Source organism: Cebus imitator, unplaced genomic scaffold, assembly GCF_001604975.1.
Source record: "Cebus imitator isolate Cc_AM_T3 unplaced genomic scaffold, Cebus_imitator-1.0 Scaffold510, whole genome shotgun sequence".
NCBI classification, from domain to species: domain Eukaryota; kingdom Metazoa; phylum Chordata; class Mammalia; order Primates; family Cebidae; genus Cebus; species Cebus imitator.
The window spans coordinates 127,114-139,711 of NW_016107825.1; positions in this window are offsets into that span (position 1 = coordinate 127,114).

The window sequence follows — 12,598 nt, forward strand, 5'->3', positions numbered from 1 at the left end:
GCTAATTTACAACCTGGCCAAGCCTGAGATGGTGCCAACCCATTCTCAAGGTGGGACAATAACTCAAGATAAGTCATCAAAACAGGCCACATAGACCAGGACCGCCTCGCATACCCCTACTCCCCACCCACCGCATATCCTCCATATCAAACTTCCCCTTCTTAAACCCTAGCATTTTGCCCAAGAATTTTGAAGCGGTCTCATTAAGGGAGGAGCCTGAACCACTTCCCGCTGTTAGCTTTGGAAAATGAAGTCACTCTCCTTCTACTGCACCTTGTCCTTGTTATTCAGTTTTGCAAGTGGTGAGCGGCTGAACCTACATTTGATTATAGTCTTATTTCTCAATTGGGGCAGTGTCTGTTTCATCTCTCAATTGCGGCAGCGCAGCATTAAAGCTAGTGAATTAGTTCCTTGTACTGAGAAGTTCTTCCCTTACCCCTTATTTTGTAAGCTATTAGTAACAGACCAGTGACGGTCATTATGTTTAGTCATACTAGAGCTATGTACCAATAACTGTTCTGGAGAAGCATGGATATATAATATTTCTCATATTCTATCCAATCGTGTCCTTGTAGAAGAGATTTCCACCATGGGAAAGCCAGAACTACTGGAAAGGGACATGCGACCACATACCCAGTGAGCATCCTTTTGTAGCCTATTAGTATTGTCTTAAGCCCATTGCAAAAAGAGGTTGCTTTATGGGCAACAAGTGATATAGTAGTACCAAGGCATGAGAACTAAGAAGAAAAAGAAAGAAGTTTAGCGGAAGCTTGCAAAATAAAATGTTCCCCATCCATTAACAACTGTTAACATGAAGCATTAATTTAGATAAAGACCTGGTCCAAGTCTTGGGAGAGCCAGCCATGTCTGCTCCCATCTTCTTCCTCAATTGGGCGTCACCTTATCTTAAGCAGAATATTACCCTCTGGTGAAACAGTCTACTCAGGAGGCTCCGTTTTCCTTAGATGTGACATGTGAATTCAGGAGTCTGTGTCTTCTAGTTTACCAGCACAAAGATTAGTAAGAAGTGAAGTCTATTGTATCCTGGTTGAAGAGAGTCCTTTGAGAAATGTTTCCAATAGACAAAATATCCAGGTTCAAGTCTGTGGTTCTTTAGATTTATGTTTCCAGAAAGCTCCCTATGAAAAGATTATTTTACTAAGTAATAAGGAGACACAATTTCTAGGAGACATTTCCATAGGTTTGCTTGTTATTTTAAATGGAGATAATTGGAGTTTACCAGGCGGAGTAAATCTTTTGTTTTGCAAAACCAATGGAAGGGATTTTGGCCAAGGAATTTTAAAAGCCTCAGTTAATTTTGCCAGTTGAGTTTTTATTATTCCGTTTGTGCATTCTACTAACCCAGATGATGGGGAGTAATAAGCACAATGGAAATGCTGAAAAATAGGCCAGATGCTACATGCTGATTGAATTATCTCTCCAGTGAAGTGGGTATCTCTGTTGCTATGAAGTTCCAATGAAATGCCCAGGTTGGAATAACTTTTTCTGCAATAATTTTTACAGTTAAGGCTATTGCTCTTCTTCAAGGAAATGCTTCTACCCAATAAGAAAACATACAAACAATTACCAGGACATGTTTGTAGCCTTATGAAAGTGGCAATTAGAAAAAAAATCTAGTTACTGTATTTCAGTCTTTGGGAACTAAGTAATGCAAAGTTACAGGTTGAGACTTATGTGCTGATACAGGAGTATTTATAACACCCACCATTTGGACCAAGTGTTTACCCTGAGGAATGGGACCTTGTAATAAGGTGGGAGGCATTAGAGGTAATGTTTGGAAGCCAGGAGGGGCCTTGCCAAGGGCTCCTGCAAACTTTGGCAAAAGTCAATTGCATAAAAACAGTCGTGCTGGTACCAGGCATTGAAGCACAAAGCAGCAGGGGTCAAGGCAAGGTTTACTCTGGGTCCCTTCTTGGGTAGCCAGATATGTCAACCTGAAATAATATAATAAAAAGGGTCAGAATCCAGTTTTAAGGTGTTTATTCAAGTGAAAAGCTGGGAATGGTCATTCTGGGACTCATAAACTCAAAAGAAATGGTATCAGTGCTCTGAAGTTAAAAGTTAAGTTCTTGCTTATATAGGAAGAAGACAAAGAAATTTAATAGGATCTCAACATTTTCTATACAAGCTATAACAAATTAATTAGGCAACATTTGTTTCTTTTCTGTATGACTTGTTTTCTTTATAGCTGGTTTTCATTTCCTTTCCAATTGAAAGAGTGAATCTAACCTTCCACCTTAAGACAATGTGATAGCCAAGAAGTCTTTGTGTGAGAAAGGTAAGAGGGAGGTTAATCTATAATGAAGATCAGCAGTGTAGAGGGAAGGGGTCTTCCTTGGTGCCCTTCAGTCATTTACATTTTACAAAACAATGCAGGTAAGGAAGAAGTGTTAATCCATTATCAGAGAAACAAAGTTACAGCTACCTGTCATGTGACTCAGATACCGTATCACATCCTTTAAGGCTCAAAGATAATTTAGAGTTTCAACAGCTTAGATTTTGAATTACTTATTTTCACAGTACCATAGGGTAGAACATGGACCTAAAACTCTCATAAGCCCATTGTTCAAGCTGGTCTTGCAAACTGCAGAGTTCTGTGGTTTTGACCAGACTTTTGTCTATTTAGACAAATTTTGCTGTAAGTCTCCAAAATAAAACTGGGTGAGGTTCCCCTCTCATCTTATTTTATATCCTGGAGAGTTTGAGTCGTGAGAAAGTGCTCTCTTTTGGTCTCTGCCGTCTGAGAGGTGTGATGTTCTGCTCAGTCAGTGGCCAGACTAAACAAATTAGAAACCCCAAGAAAAGTAATATTTTAAGCAGCACACTCTTTGTTCCAAACCAGTCAAGCTTCAGGATAGACTGTCGTAAGTAGTCCCATCTGTAAGTGGTCTCAACCCTGGTTGCCTGGTTAATCCTTGGGAGGTTCAATCCTAGGAGGGCCCATCTGGTGACTGGCAGCCCCACAGAAATTTGGGAGATATTCAAAGCAATGAATTGATGAGTTTGTGATGACTGGTGGCCCCCCACAATTTTGTGAGATACCCAGAGCAACATAAGCACAAACACTATCCTTAACTGTCTTTAGCTACAAGAATCTTTTGCTATGTCAGTCTATTCCTGGGAATAAATACTGGGAGCTCATGGGGACTGCATCTTCTATGCCCTCTCCAGGAACACCTCTTATTCCAAAATGAAATCACTTGACTAGACATTTCCTTTCAAACTATTATAACCTATTCTGCTGTAAATATCCATATTCCATTTGAGAGACTGACAAATGAATACAGTGTTTTAGAATTTAAAAAGTATAGCTGGCCAGATGTAGTGACTCACACCTGTAATCCCAGCATTTTGGGAGAACAAGGCAAGTGGATCACTTGAGGTCAGGAATTCAAGACGAGCCCCGTCTCTACTAAAAATACAAAAATTAGCCGAGCGTGGTGGTACGCGACTGTAGTCCCAGCTACTTGGGAGGCTGAGGCATGAGAATTGCTTGAACTCAGGAGGCAGAGGCTGCAGTGAGCCGAGATGGCGCCACTGCACTCCCGTGTGGGTGACAGAGTAAAACACTGTCTCAAAAAACAAGAAAAAGGAAAAGTGCATCTTTAAAATTAGTATATGCTAACTCTAAGGAGGCAGTGAGGCATGTGAAGAAAGAGCCGAGACTGGGTTCACACACTAACTTCGCTCCATGAGCTCTGGATTGTGGGCAGGTGTTTTCATCTTCCTGTGAGTCATGTTCACCATCTATAAATCCCGAGGCAATCTAGCATAGTGTTAGAGTCCCCAGGATTTAGAATTTAGAGTCAGTTTAGGCTCAAAACTTAGCCCCTTTGCTGGTTTGACATTGGCAAAACTTTGCTTCTACACCCAAATGGACATCACAGGGTTACCTAATTCCTACTGTGAGGCTCTGTTGCACCAGATCATGACACAATTGCCAGCTCAGGACAATGAGTTCCCCTTGTGCCCAACACACACATACACACATGCACACACACAGCATGCTGTCTTTCACACTCACGTACACGCATGCACACACACAGCACGCTGTCTTTCACACGCACATACATGCATGCACACACAGCACGTGGTGGGCTTGCCTAGTGATAACAGAGAGAATGGGGACTCTCAGCATCCAATGAGAAGTCATCAGACATCTGGCCCTTAGTCTTCATGTACTTAANATCATGACACAATTGCCAGCTCAGGACAATGAGTTCCCCTTGTGCCCAACACACACATACACACATGCACACACACAGCATGCTGTCTTTCACACACACATACACACATGCACACACACAGCACACTGTCTTTCCCACGGACGCTTTCACTTTTTTCTTTAATTGTTGGTGGGCTTGCCTAGTGATAACAGAGAGAATGGGGACTCTCAGCATCCAATGAGAAGTCATCAGACATCTGGCCCTTAGTCTTCATGTACTTAAAATCTGAATGGTCGTCCTTGGTTCCTGTCTGCATGACCTTATCAGGACCAGAGACTGCTGTGTTCCTTCACTTCTCTGAAATACTACAAAGGGCTCCACTCACCTAAAAACACCACACATCCACTTCCCCCTGGGAGTCTTCCTGCCTCCCTGGGGCTCCACCCAAAAAGCTTGCAGCAACCCTCCCTGTGGGGGTGCACCATGGCTGGGCACTGGGTGAGGTGGACAGGACAGGGGTCTTTTTCAGACTCCTGCTCTCTGACAGGGTTGTCCAGGGCAGAGAATACAGTCTTGGGTTCTTAGTTTCTATTTCTGGTTGGGCCGGTAAAGCCCCTTCCTTAGCCCTCTTTTCTGCTCATCACAACAGACAGAAAGTAAAAACCATGGCTTCAGGCCTAAAGCAAAACAAACAGAAAGAGTAACAACCACAAAATAAGGTGGGTTGAACAAGCTTGCTGGCTTCCCTCATACAACTCCCCTCCCCCTCCTCTGGCCCAGGGCGTTTTTGTCTAGTTCTTGGGACAGAAAAGCCCAGCTACTAAATAAACATGTGTTTTCCCCAATCGTTTTTCCAAAACTTTAGTTCTTTGCTTTTTCCCCCCAAAAAGGCTAGGATTTTGAAATGCTTCCGACTCCAACTTTCTGCTTTTCTTTCCTTGGGAAAAATGAATAAAATGATCTGGCTCTCGGAATCAGACGTAGACCGAAAGACACAAGAACATGTCACAGAAAAAAATACCAGTTAAAATTTTATAATATGCCATATAAAAATTTAATAAGTAGTAAGAAAAGAAAAATAGCTCAGAGCAGCCTGCACTATGTGAGGTCTGCAAAAGCCTCAGAGAGCCTTTGCAGACCTTTGTAAAACGCTCAGAGAGATGAGAACATCAGTCTTCTGTCACGACCCCCACCTGGGGCAATTGTTTAAGGTTATTTTGTTCTTGACTTGAGGGCTCACTATCATCTTCATGTTTCTGGAATATGTGTTACAAAGAACAATGTATAGCCAATCAACAGCTTGTGCTATTTAATGTGAATTTTTGTAAACAGCTTAGAAATGGCTTCTTTCATTCTTTTCCTTTGAAAACCTGCGTGTAACTGCTGCTTATCTGAGTGTATATTCAGGGCAACCTGAATTTATGTTTCTGGGCTGCAGTTCTCAAACTTGGCCCAAATAAGCTCTCTACTTATATTAATTTAGCCTCAGATTTTTTTCCTTTATGTCAACAGTAATTTATGTAAAACTTTTGGCACAGTGCCTGATGCATAGTAAACACTAATAAATAGTGACTGTAATTATTACTCTCTGCTCCATAATATTATTTTAAGGATTAGCATAGGCAAAAATGCCTGACATATAATAGGTGTTGAGTGAATGCCACGCATCATATTGGAGAGAAATGATTTTGAGCTCAATGTAAAGAATATGTTAATAAATATTATTTAAAAAATAGTAAATATCTGTACATATATTAATAAACATTGATAAATATATAGTTTTTAAATGAGGAAATTTACAGGCAATAACTTTTTTAAAAGCTTTGAGAATGTTTCTTACCTTTGCTATTTTTAACCCCCTATAAACTACATCCTACGCTAACTAGAAGTACACACTTTGACTTCCCTGGCCTTCATACTCTGCAAGATAAAATCAGCAAAAATAAGCATTAAACCTTTAGAAAAACACATGCCATATGACACTGGCCATTAAATCATCAATATATTTGACTGAATAGAATTCTTTGTTTTGTCTAAATCTAGTGGTAGAAAAACATGAAAAACAAAATGATAGATGGGGCTGTGGTGACGGCAAGTTCAGACACTCAGGCTTCTACACATGTGTATTAGTTCATTCTTGCATTGCTAGAAACACCTGAGACTGAGTCATTTATAAGAACAGAAGCTTAATCGGCTCATTATTTTGCAGGCTGTACAGGAAGCATAGCAGCATCTGCTCCTGGTGGGGCCTCAGGAAGCTTCCAATCATAGTGGAAGCCAAAGGAGGAGCAGGCACATCCCATGGCTAAAGCAGGAGCGAAAGAGCGAGGAGGGAGGTGCTACACACTTTTAGATGCCCAGATCTCAGGAGAACCCGCTCACTATCGTGAAGATAGTACCAAGAAGATGGTGCTAAACCACTCATAAGAAATCTGCCCCCGATGATCCAATCACCTTCCACCAGGCCCCACCACCATTAGGGATTACGTTTCAATGTAAGATTTGGTGGGGACACAGATCCAAACCATATCAACATATTCCAGAAAAGTAGGAAAATGAATCAGGCTTCTAAGGTATTGTCCTAGGTCTTCCTCCTGCTTTAACCTTCAGGTGTAACAATAGAGAATGCATTCCTCTTAACAAGTGCAAGCCCTGAGGCCTATCCTCTCATGATAGAGCTGTATTCAAGACCCCCCCTGAGCCGGACGTGGTGACTCACACCTGTAATCCCAGCACTTTGGGAGGCCGAGGCTGGGAGATCACGAGATCAAGAGATGGAGACCATCCTGGCCAACAGGATGAAACCCCGTCATTTTTTAGTGAAACCCCGTCTCTACTAAAAATACAAAAATTAGCTGGGCGTGGTGGCGCACGCCTGTAGTCCCTCTACGCGGGAGGCTGAGGCAGAAGGATCACTTGAACCCGGGAGGCAGAGGTTGCAGTGAGCCGAGACTGTGCCACTGTGCTCCAGCCTGGCGACAGAGCAAGACTCCGTCTCATGAAAAAAAAAAAAAAAAAAAAAAGACCTCCCCTGAACCTGGCATCATTGGATCAACAATCTCCTCTCCTGCTCAATACATACATACATGTCAATCTCTCAGTTTGCAGCACACACACTCACAGACACTGACACACACAGTGGCCTCTTAATTCCCTATCTTCCTCTAGCTATTGCCTCATTTCTCTACTCCGTTGCAGAAGAAAGCTTTTGGGAAGAACTGTCTAGGAACACTGCCTCTACCACCTCAGCAAACATCTTCTCTTTAGCCCATTCCAATCTGTCTTCTGCCATCAACACTGAAATAAAATCACTTTGTCATCTTGCAGATGAATTCCATTTGCCACAGTCATTGGGTACTTTCCTATCCTCATCTTCACCTCCCAGCAGCATTTGACAGGGTGGCTGCTTTCCTCTTCTTGAAATGCTCTCCTTCTTGGAATCTGTGGCGTGACAGTCTAATGTCCTCCTCGACAGGCTTCCCCTCCTCAGGGCTCAGTTTAGGGTTCTCTTTCATGAGTCCTTGCTGTGGATAATCTCATTCATTTTAATGGCTTTAAATACACTCCATCTGCTGACTGTTTCCAAATTTACATGCTCACATATCCATTAGCCTGCTTGCCATCTCAGTTTGGCTGTCCAATAAGTATTTCAAATATAGCTTATTGAAAATGGGTCTCTTGAGTTTCCTGCATAATCTGCCCTCACCTCTCACAGGCTCCCTTAATCACATCCTCTGTTACTCAAGCTAGAAACCAGGGAATTATCGTGTTTCCCTCTCGCTTGCGTTTCTACAACCAAGTCATCACCAATTCCACTTCTGAAATATACATCTCTATTTCCTTTAGTTCTTTCTGTCCTTGGCCACCATTCTGGTCTGGGCTACATCATCTCCAGCCTGGATTTCTTCCAGAGACCCTTAGCCTGTCTACCTAGATCCATTCTTGTCCCTTTCCAGCACATTCTCCTTACACTGGCACCCCTTCCTGTCACTCCAAACCCAAAGCCACCTGGGACTCAGGATATGTTATGGGGGCAGAGTCAAAGCAGTTGCTTATGTAGGATGAGAAGAGAGAAATCGAGAATGAGTAGGATTTTGCTGGAGCAACTTGATTTTTGTCAAGGTGGGAAAGTTTGGAAGAGGTACAAGCTTGGCTAGTGGGGTAAGGGATGGGGTGCTCAGCGGTTCTGTTTTCAATGTGCTTACCCCGAAATGTCCATTAGTCAATCAGAAGTGTGCTATGGTTGGAAAGAAATGTTAGACGTATTTGTTGAATGAATAAGCGAACCAAGGTAGGCTACCAGCGAAGCGAATTTATAGGGAGAGATTTGGAAAAGTTGTTACGCTATGATGTGTTTGAGATTTATGTGACATTCTAATGGAAATCTTGTATTATTTGGAAACATGGGTCTGGAGATTAGTAGAAAAATGAGACCTAGATACATAGACCTGAGGGTCATCACGAGTGTTTAAATTATGGAAGAAAATAACATGGCTTAGTGACACTTCCAGAAAATTAAAATGTTTTTATGTCACTTTTTTAAAAAAAATAATTTTATTGAGTCCGATAGAGGGAAATAATGAGCATTGTCTTCGGCCTTTACCCACTGGAAGCTGGTAGTGCTCACCATCCCCCACCCTCCTACACCAGTCTGACAACGAAAAATGTCTGTAGGCATTGCCAAATGTCCCCTGGGGTGGGAAGGGGATCACCACTGGTTGAGAACTACTGATTAGAAAAATGTCAGTGAGAAAATCAGTACTTCTTTTTAGTCAGCAAAATTTAATATTGGGGAATATTGGAGAAAGAGCTACATAGCAGTAGCATTCAGAGCTTTTATCCTGAAAAATGGTCTTGGAAAGCATTTTAGAATTAAGTTCTCTGAATGTACCCAAGGATGTAGGGTTGGAAAAGAAGAGGGTCAAGGACGGCATACTGGCGGAGAGCAAAACTGACCCAGGGCGGAGAAAGAGAAGCCCTGGACACAGTGTGAACGAGGCTCAGTTTTGTTGGCAGCCTATAACGTTCACTCAGCGTTGGAGACAGCCTTTTCTCTCCCTGCAGTAATCCTGTCCGCTAGCCACAGGCTGATGGCTTTGGCAGAAACAGACAATGTCCCCAGCATTGGTGGACCTGATGGTTTATTATTGCATTTGAGAATTTCAGTACAATTCACCTGCTGCCCTCTAGTGGAGCCGCTTGGTGATGCCTAGTAAATTGTAGTAGTTCCTGATGTGAGTTTAAAGGCTGAAACTGTCAAGCTGGCTCTGAGCTTGAACACTAGGGCCCAGAGACTGGAACTTGTTAACCATATAACTTTCCTCCTGTCCTTCCTCAAAATTGCATCCCTAATGCTCACTAGTGGCTCCACAACCGTGGAGGAGGTGAGCACACAGTCAGTCACCAGGGCCAGCAGAGGAACACAGGGGCAGGGTCACACAAAGGCATGATCCTGGAAGAAGTGTAGTCAGTAAGGTAAAGAGTAGCCCAGGACATTCCACTGAGCACCAGGGAACATGCTCTCTATTCGCCTTAGGAGCTGCTCTTCTGGATGCCATTTGCTGAAAAATCGGGAGGACAGCAGCTGGAGGCGACACCATCCTGTTTACAAAGGCAAGATGGAAACGTTATTCACTAATCTAGACCATGGAATGAAATTGCGCCCTAAGAGTTGCAGCTGAAGACAGAGCATCTATGTTCGTATATTTGTGAGAAAAACGCTAATCATAGACAGCAGAATTCCTTAGTACAGGTTTGGAAAAATTGAGGGGCAAATCCTGCCCCTGAAACATAATTGCATAGGGAGGGTGGAGGTAGGTGGACAAAGCTGTTCTCTGAGGAGAGTGGGAGGGCAATCCCCACATCACCAATGTTACAAAGGCCCCTACTCATGTACTTTTTTTTTTTTTGAGGTGGAGTCTCATTCTGTTGTGAGGCTGGCGTGCAGTGGCATGATCCTGGTTCACTGCAACCTCTGCCTCCTGGGTTCAAGTGATTCTCCTGCTGCAGCCTCCCTAGTAGCTGGGACTACAGGTGTGCACCACCATGCTCAGCTAATTTTTGTATTTTTAGTAAAGATGGGGTTTCACCACATTAGCTAGGATGGGCTTGATCTCTTGACCTTGTGATCCACCTACCTCGGCCTCCCAAATTGCCGAGATTACAGGCATAAGCCACTGTGCCTGGCCTGTACTTCTTTAAATAATATATTTTTAACTTAAAAGTCACACCACACAACTTATGAAAAAAAAATCGTATTTTAAAAATATCACAATTTACTTAAACTGGGGTCATCATCCAAAGTGCACCAAAACTATTTTTGGTTTTCTAAGAAAAAATATGTATACATAAATCTTCATGTTAAATGGTCAGATTCTAAGTATATATTGAAGCTAGAACCAATGGGATTTGTGGATTTGCTCACAGGTTTAGATGTGAAAGGGAGAAAGGTGAGATGTCAGAGTCAAGGATGACTCCTTCCAAAATAACCTAGTAAAATGTCTCAATATCTTCATGTTGTAGGGAATAAGTAGGGACAAGGGACTTAATTTATTATTCAAAACATGAATCAGTGACATAAATGGTTTAATTCAAACTCATAATGATTTTCTGCCATAGTAAAAACCAGAGGCATGAAGTGATAAAATATATTATAAAGAAAATTTTGAGGGGACAACCCCTTCCTAAAAGTCTCCTTTATGACATGGTTTTCTGACATGAACTAGACATCTGGTTTTGCTATCTAATAATTGCCTAATTTGGGGATGCATTTTGTAAGTTTCTCTGTTCATGAATTGAAAACAGAAAGCGGTAACTCTGCCCACATACTCTCACTAGGTCACCTGCATGTAGAGCCTTCTGTCTTAGCTCAAGCGCCTGTTAAGAAATTAACAAACAGGATGTCTTAAATGATTTATCTCACAGCTCTAGAAGCTGGAAAGTCCAAGATCAAGGTGCCGGCAGATTTGCTTCTAGTGAAGACTTGCTTCCTGATTTGCAGATGGTCTTCTCCTTCGAACCTCACATGGCAGAGAGCAGAGAGAACAAACTCTTGTGTCTCTTCTTCTAAGAGCATCAATCTTATTCATAAGGGGTCTACCCTTATTCCCTAATTACCCCTCAAAGGCCTCACTTCCTAATACCATCACATGGGGCTTTCAACATAAGAATTTTTTTTTCTCTCACATCCATAGTAGCCCGACCAATATATGAATTTTGGGGGCATACATTCAGTCCATACTATCAAAGGACAATTTGTTACCTAGAGATACACTTTGCAACCTATGAGTCAACTGAGGATACTGAGTAGGCAGTTGAATATATTCAACCCCAGTGTTCAAGAACCATTGATTCCACCTCAAGTGTATCTTTGACACATAGCATGTATATGACTTCTCAGTTAAAAATAATTATCTGTACAGGATTGTCTTAATAATATGCAGATAACCAATTCCTCTGGAATTTCAACTTTTTAATGCTTGGATTAAGCCCAGTCTTGAAAGAGCTATTTGCTGGGATTCCAACACTTTGGAAGTTTTTAGATTTGCTTTTACTGAATTGCACTGCAGCATATCATTGACTTATACTGTACCCGATGAAACTGGTGATTTTAACTCTAGGAATGTTAACATAGACTGCGCCATTACACAATTTTTATTATGAACTCCCATGAGAAAAATACTCTTCAGGCCTCAGTACCAAGATAGTAATGCATCTTCTAGATTATGTCTTACTTTGTGAAGACTGATCTATGCAAGTGAATCTTCCTTCTTTCCAAAGAAAAAAACTTTAGCCTATAATCTGGCACTTTGGAAGGCCAAGGTGGGCAGATCACCCGAGGTCACAAGTTGGGAGACCAGCCCGGCTAACATGGTGAAACCCTGTCTCTACTAAAAATACAAAAATTAGCTGGGCAAGGTAGTGGGTGCCTGTAATCCCAGCTAGTCAGGAAGCTGAGGGCAGGAGACTCTCTTGAACCTGGGAGGTAGAGGTTGCAGTGAGCCAAGAATGCTCCATTGCACTCTAGCCTGGGTGATAGAGTGAGACTCCATCTCAAAAAAGAAAAAAAAAGTTCAGTTAAACATGCTACCAATACAATATGTGTTCAGGTTATTGCAGCATGTATTTGCTGTACTTTCCTGGGCTTTATCCTGTCTACCATGTTCCCTTTAACTGTAATTAACCTAAGTTGCTTATTACTATGTGTTTTAAATAGCTACCCTCACCTTTTTTTTTCCATTTTGAATGAGGCAGGAAAAGAAATAGCAAACCTTGGGCTCAAGGTGGACACAGAATTTAGAGAGGTAGAAGAAAATAAGAAATGAACTGTAGAAAGTTAAAGAGCCTATATCTAATATATTCTGAATATGATTTTGATTTAATGTAAAATGTAAAGAAGTACTTCTAGCACC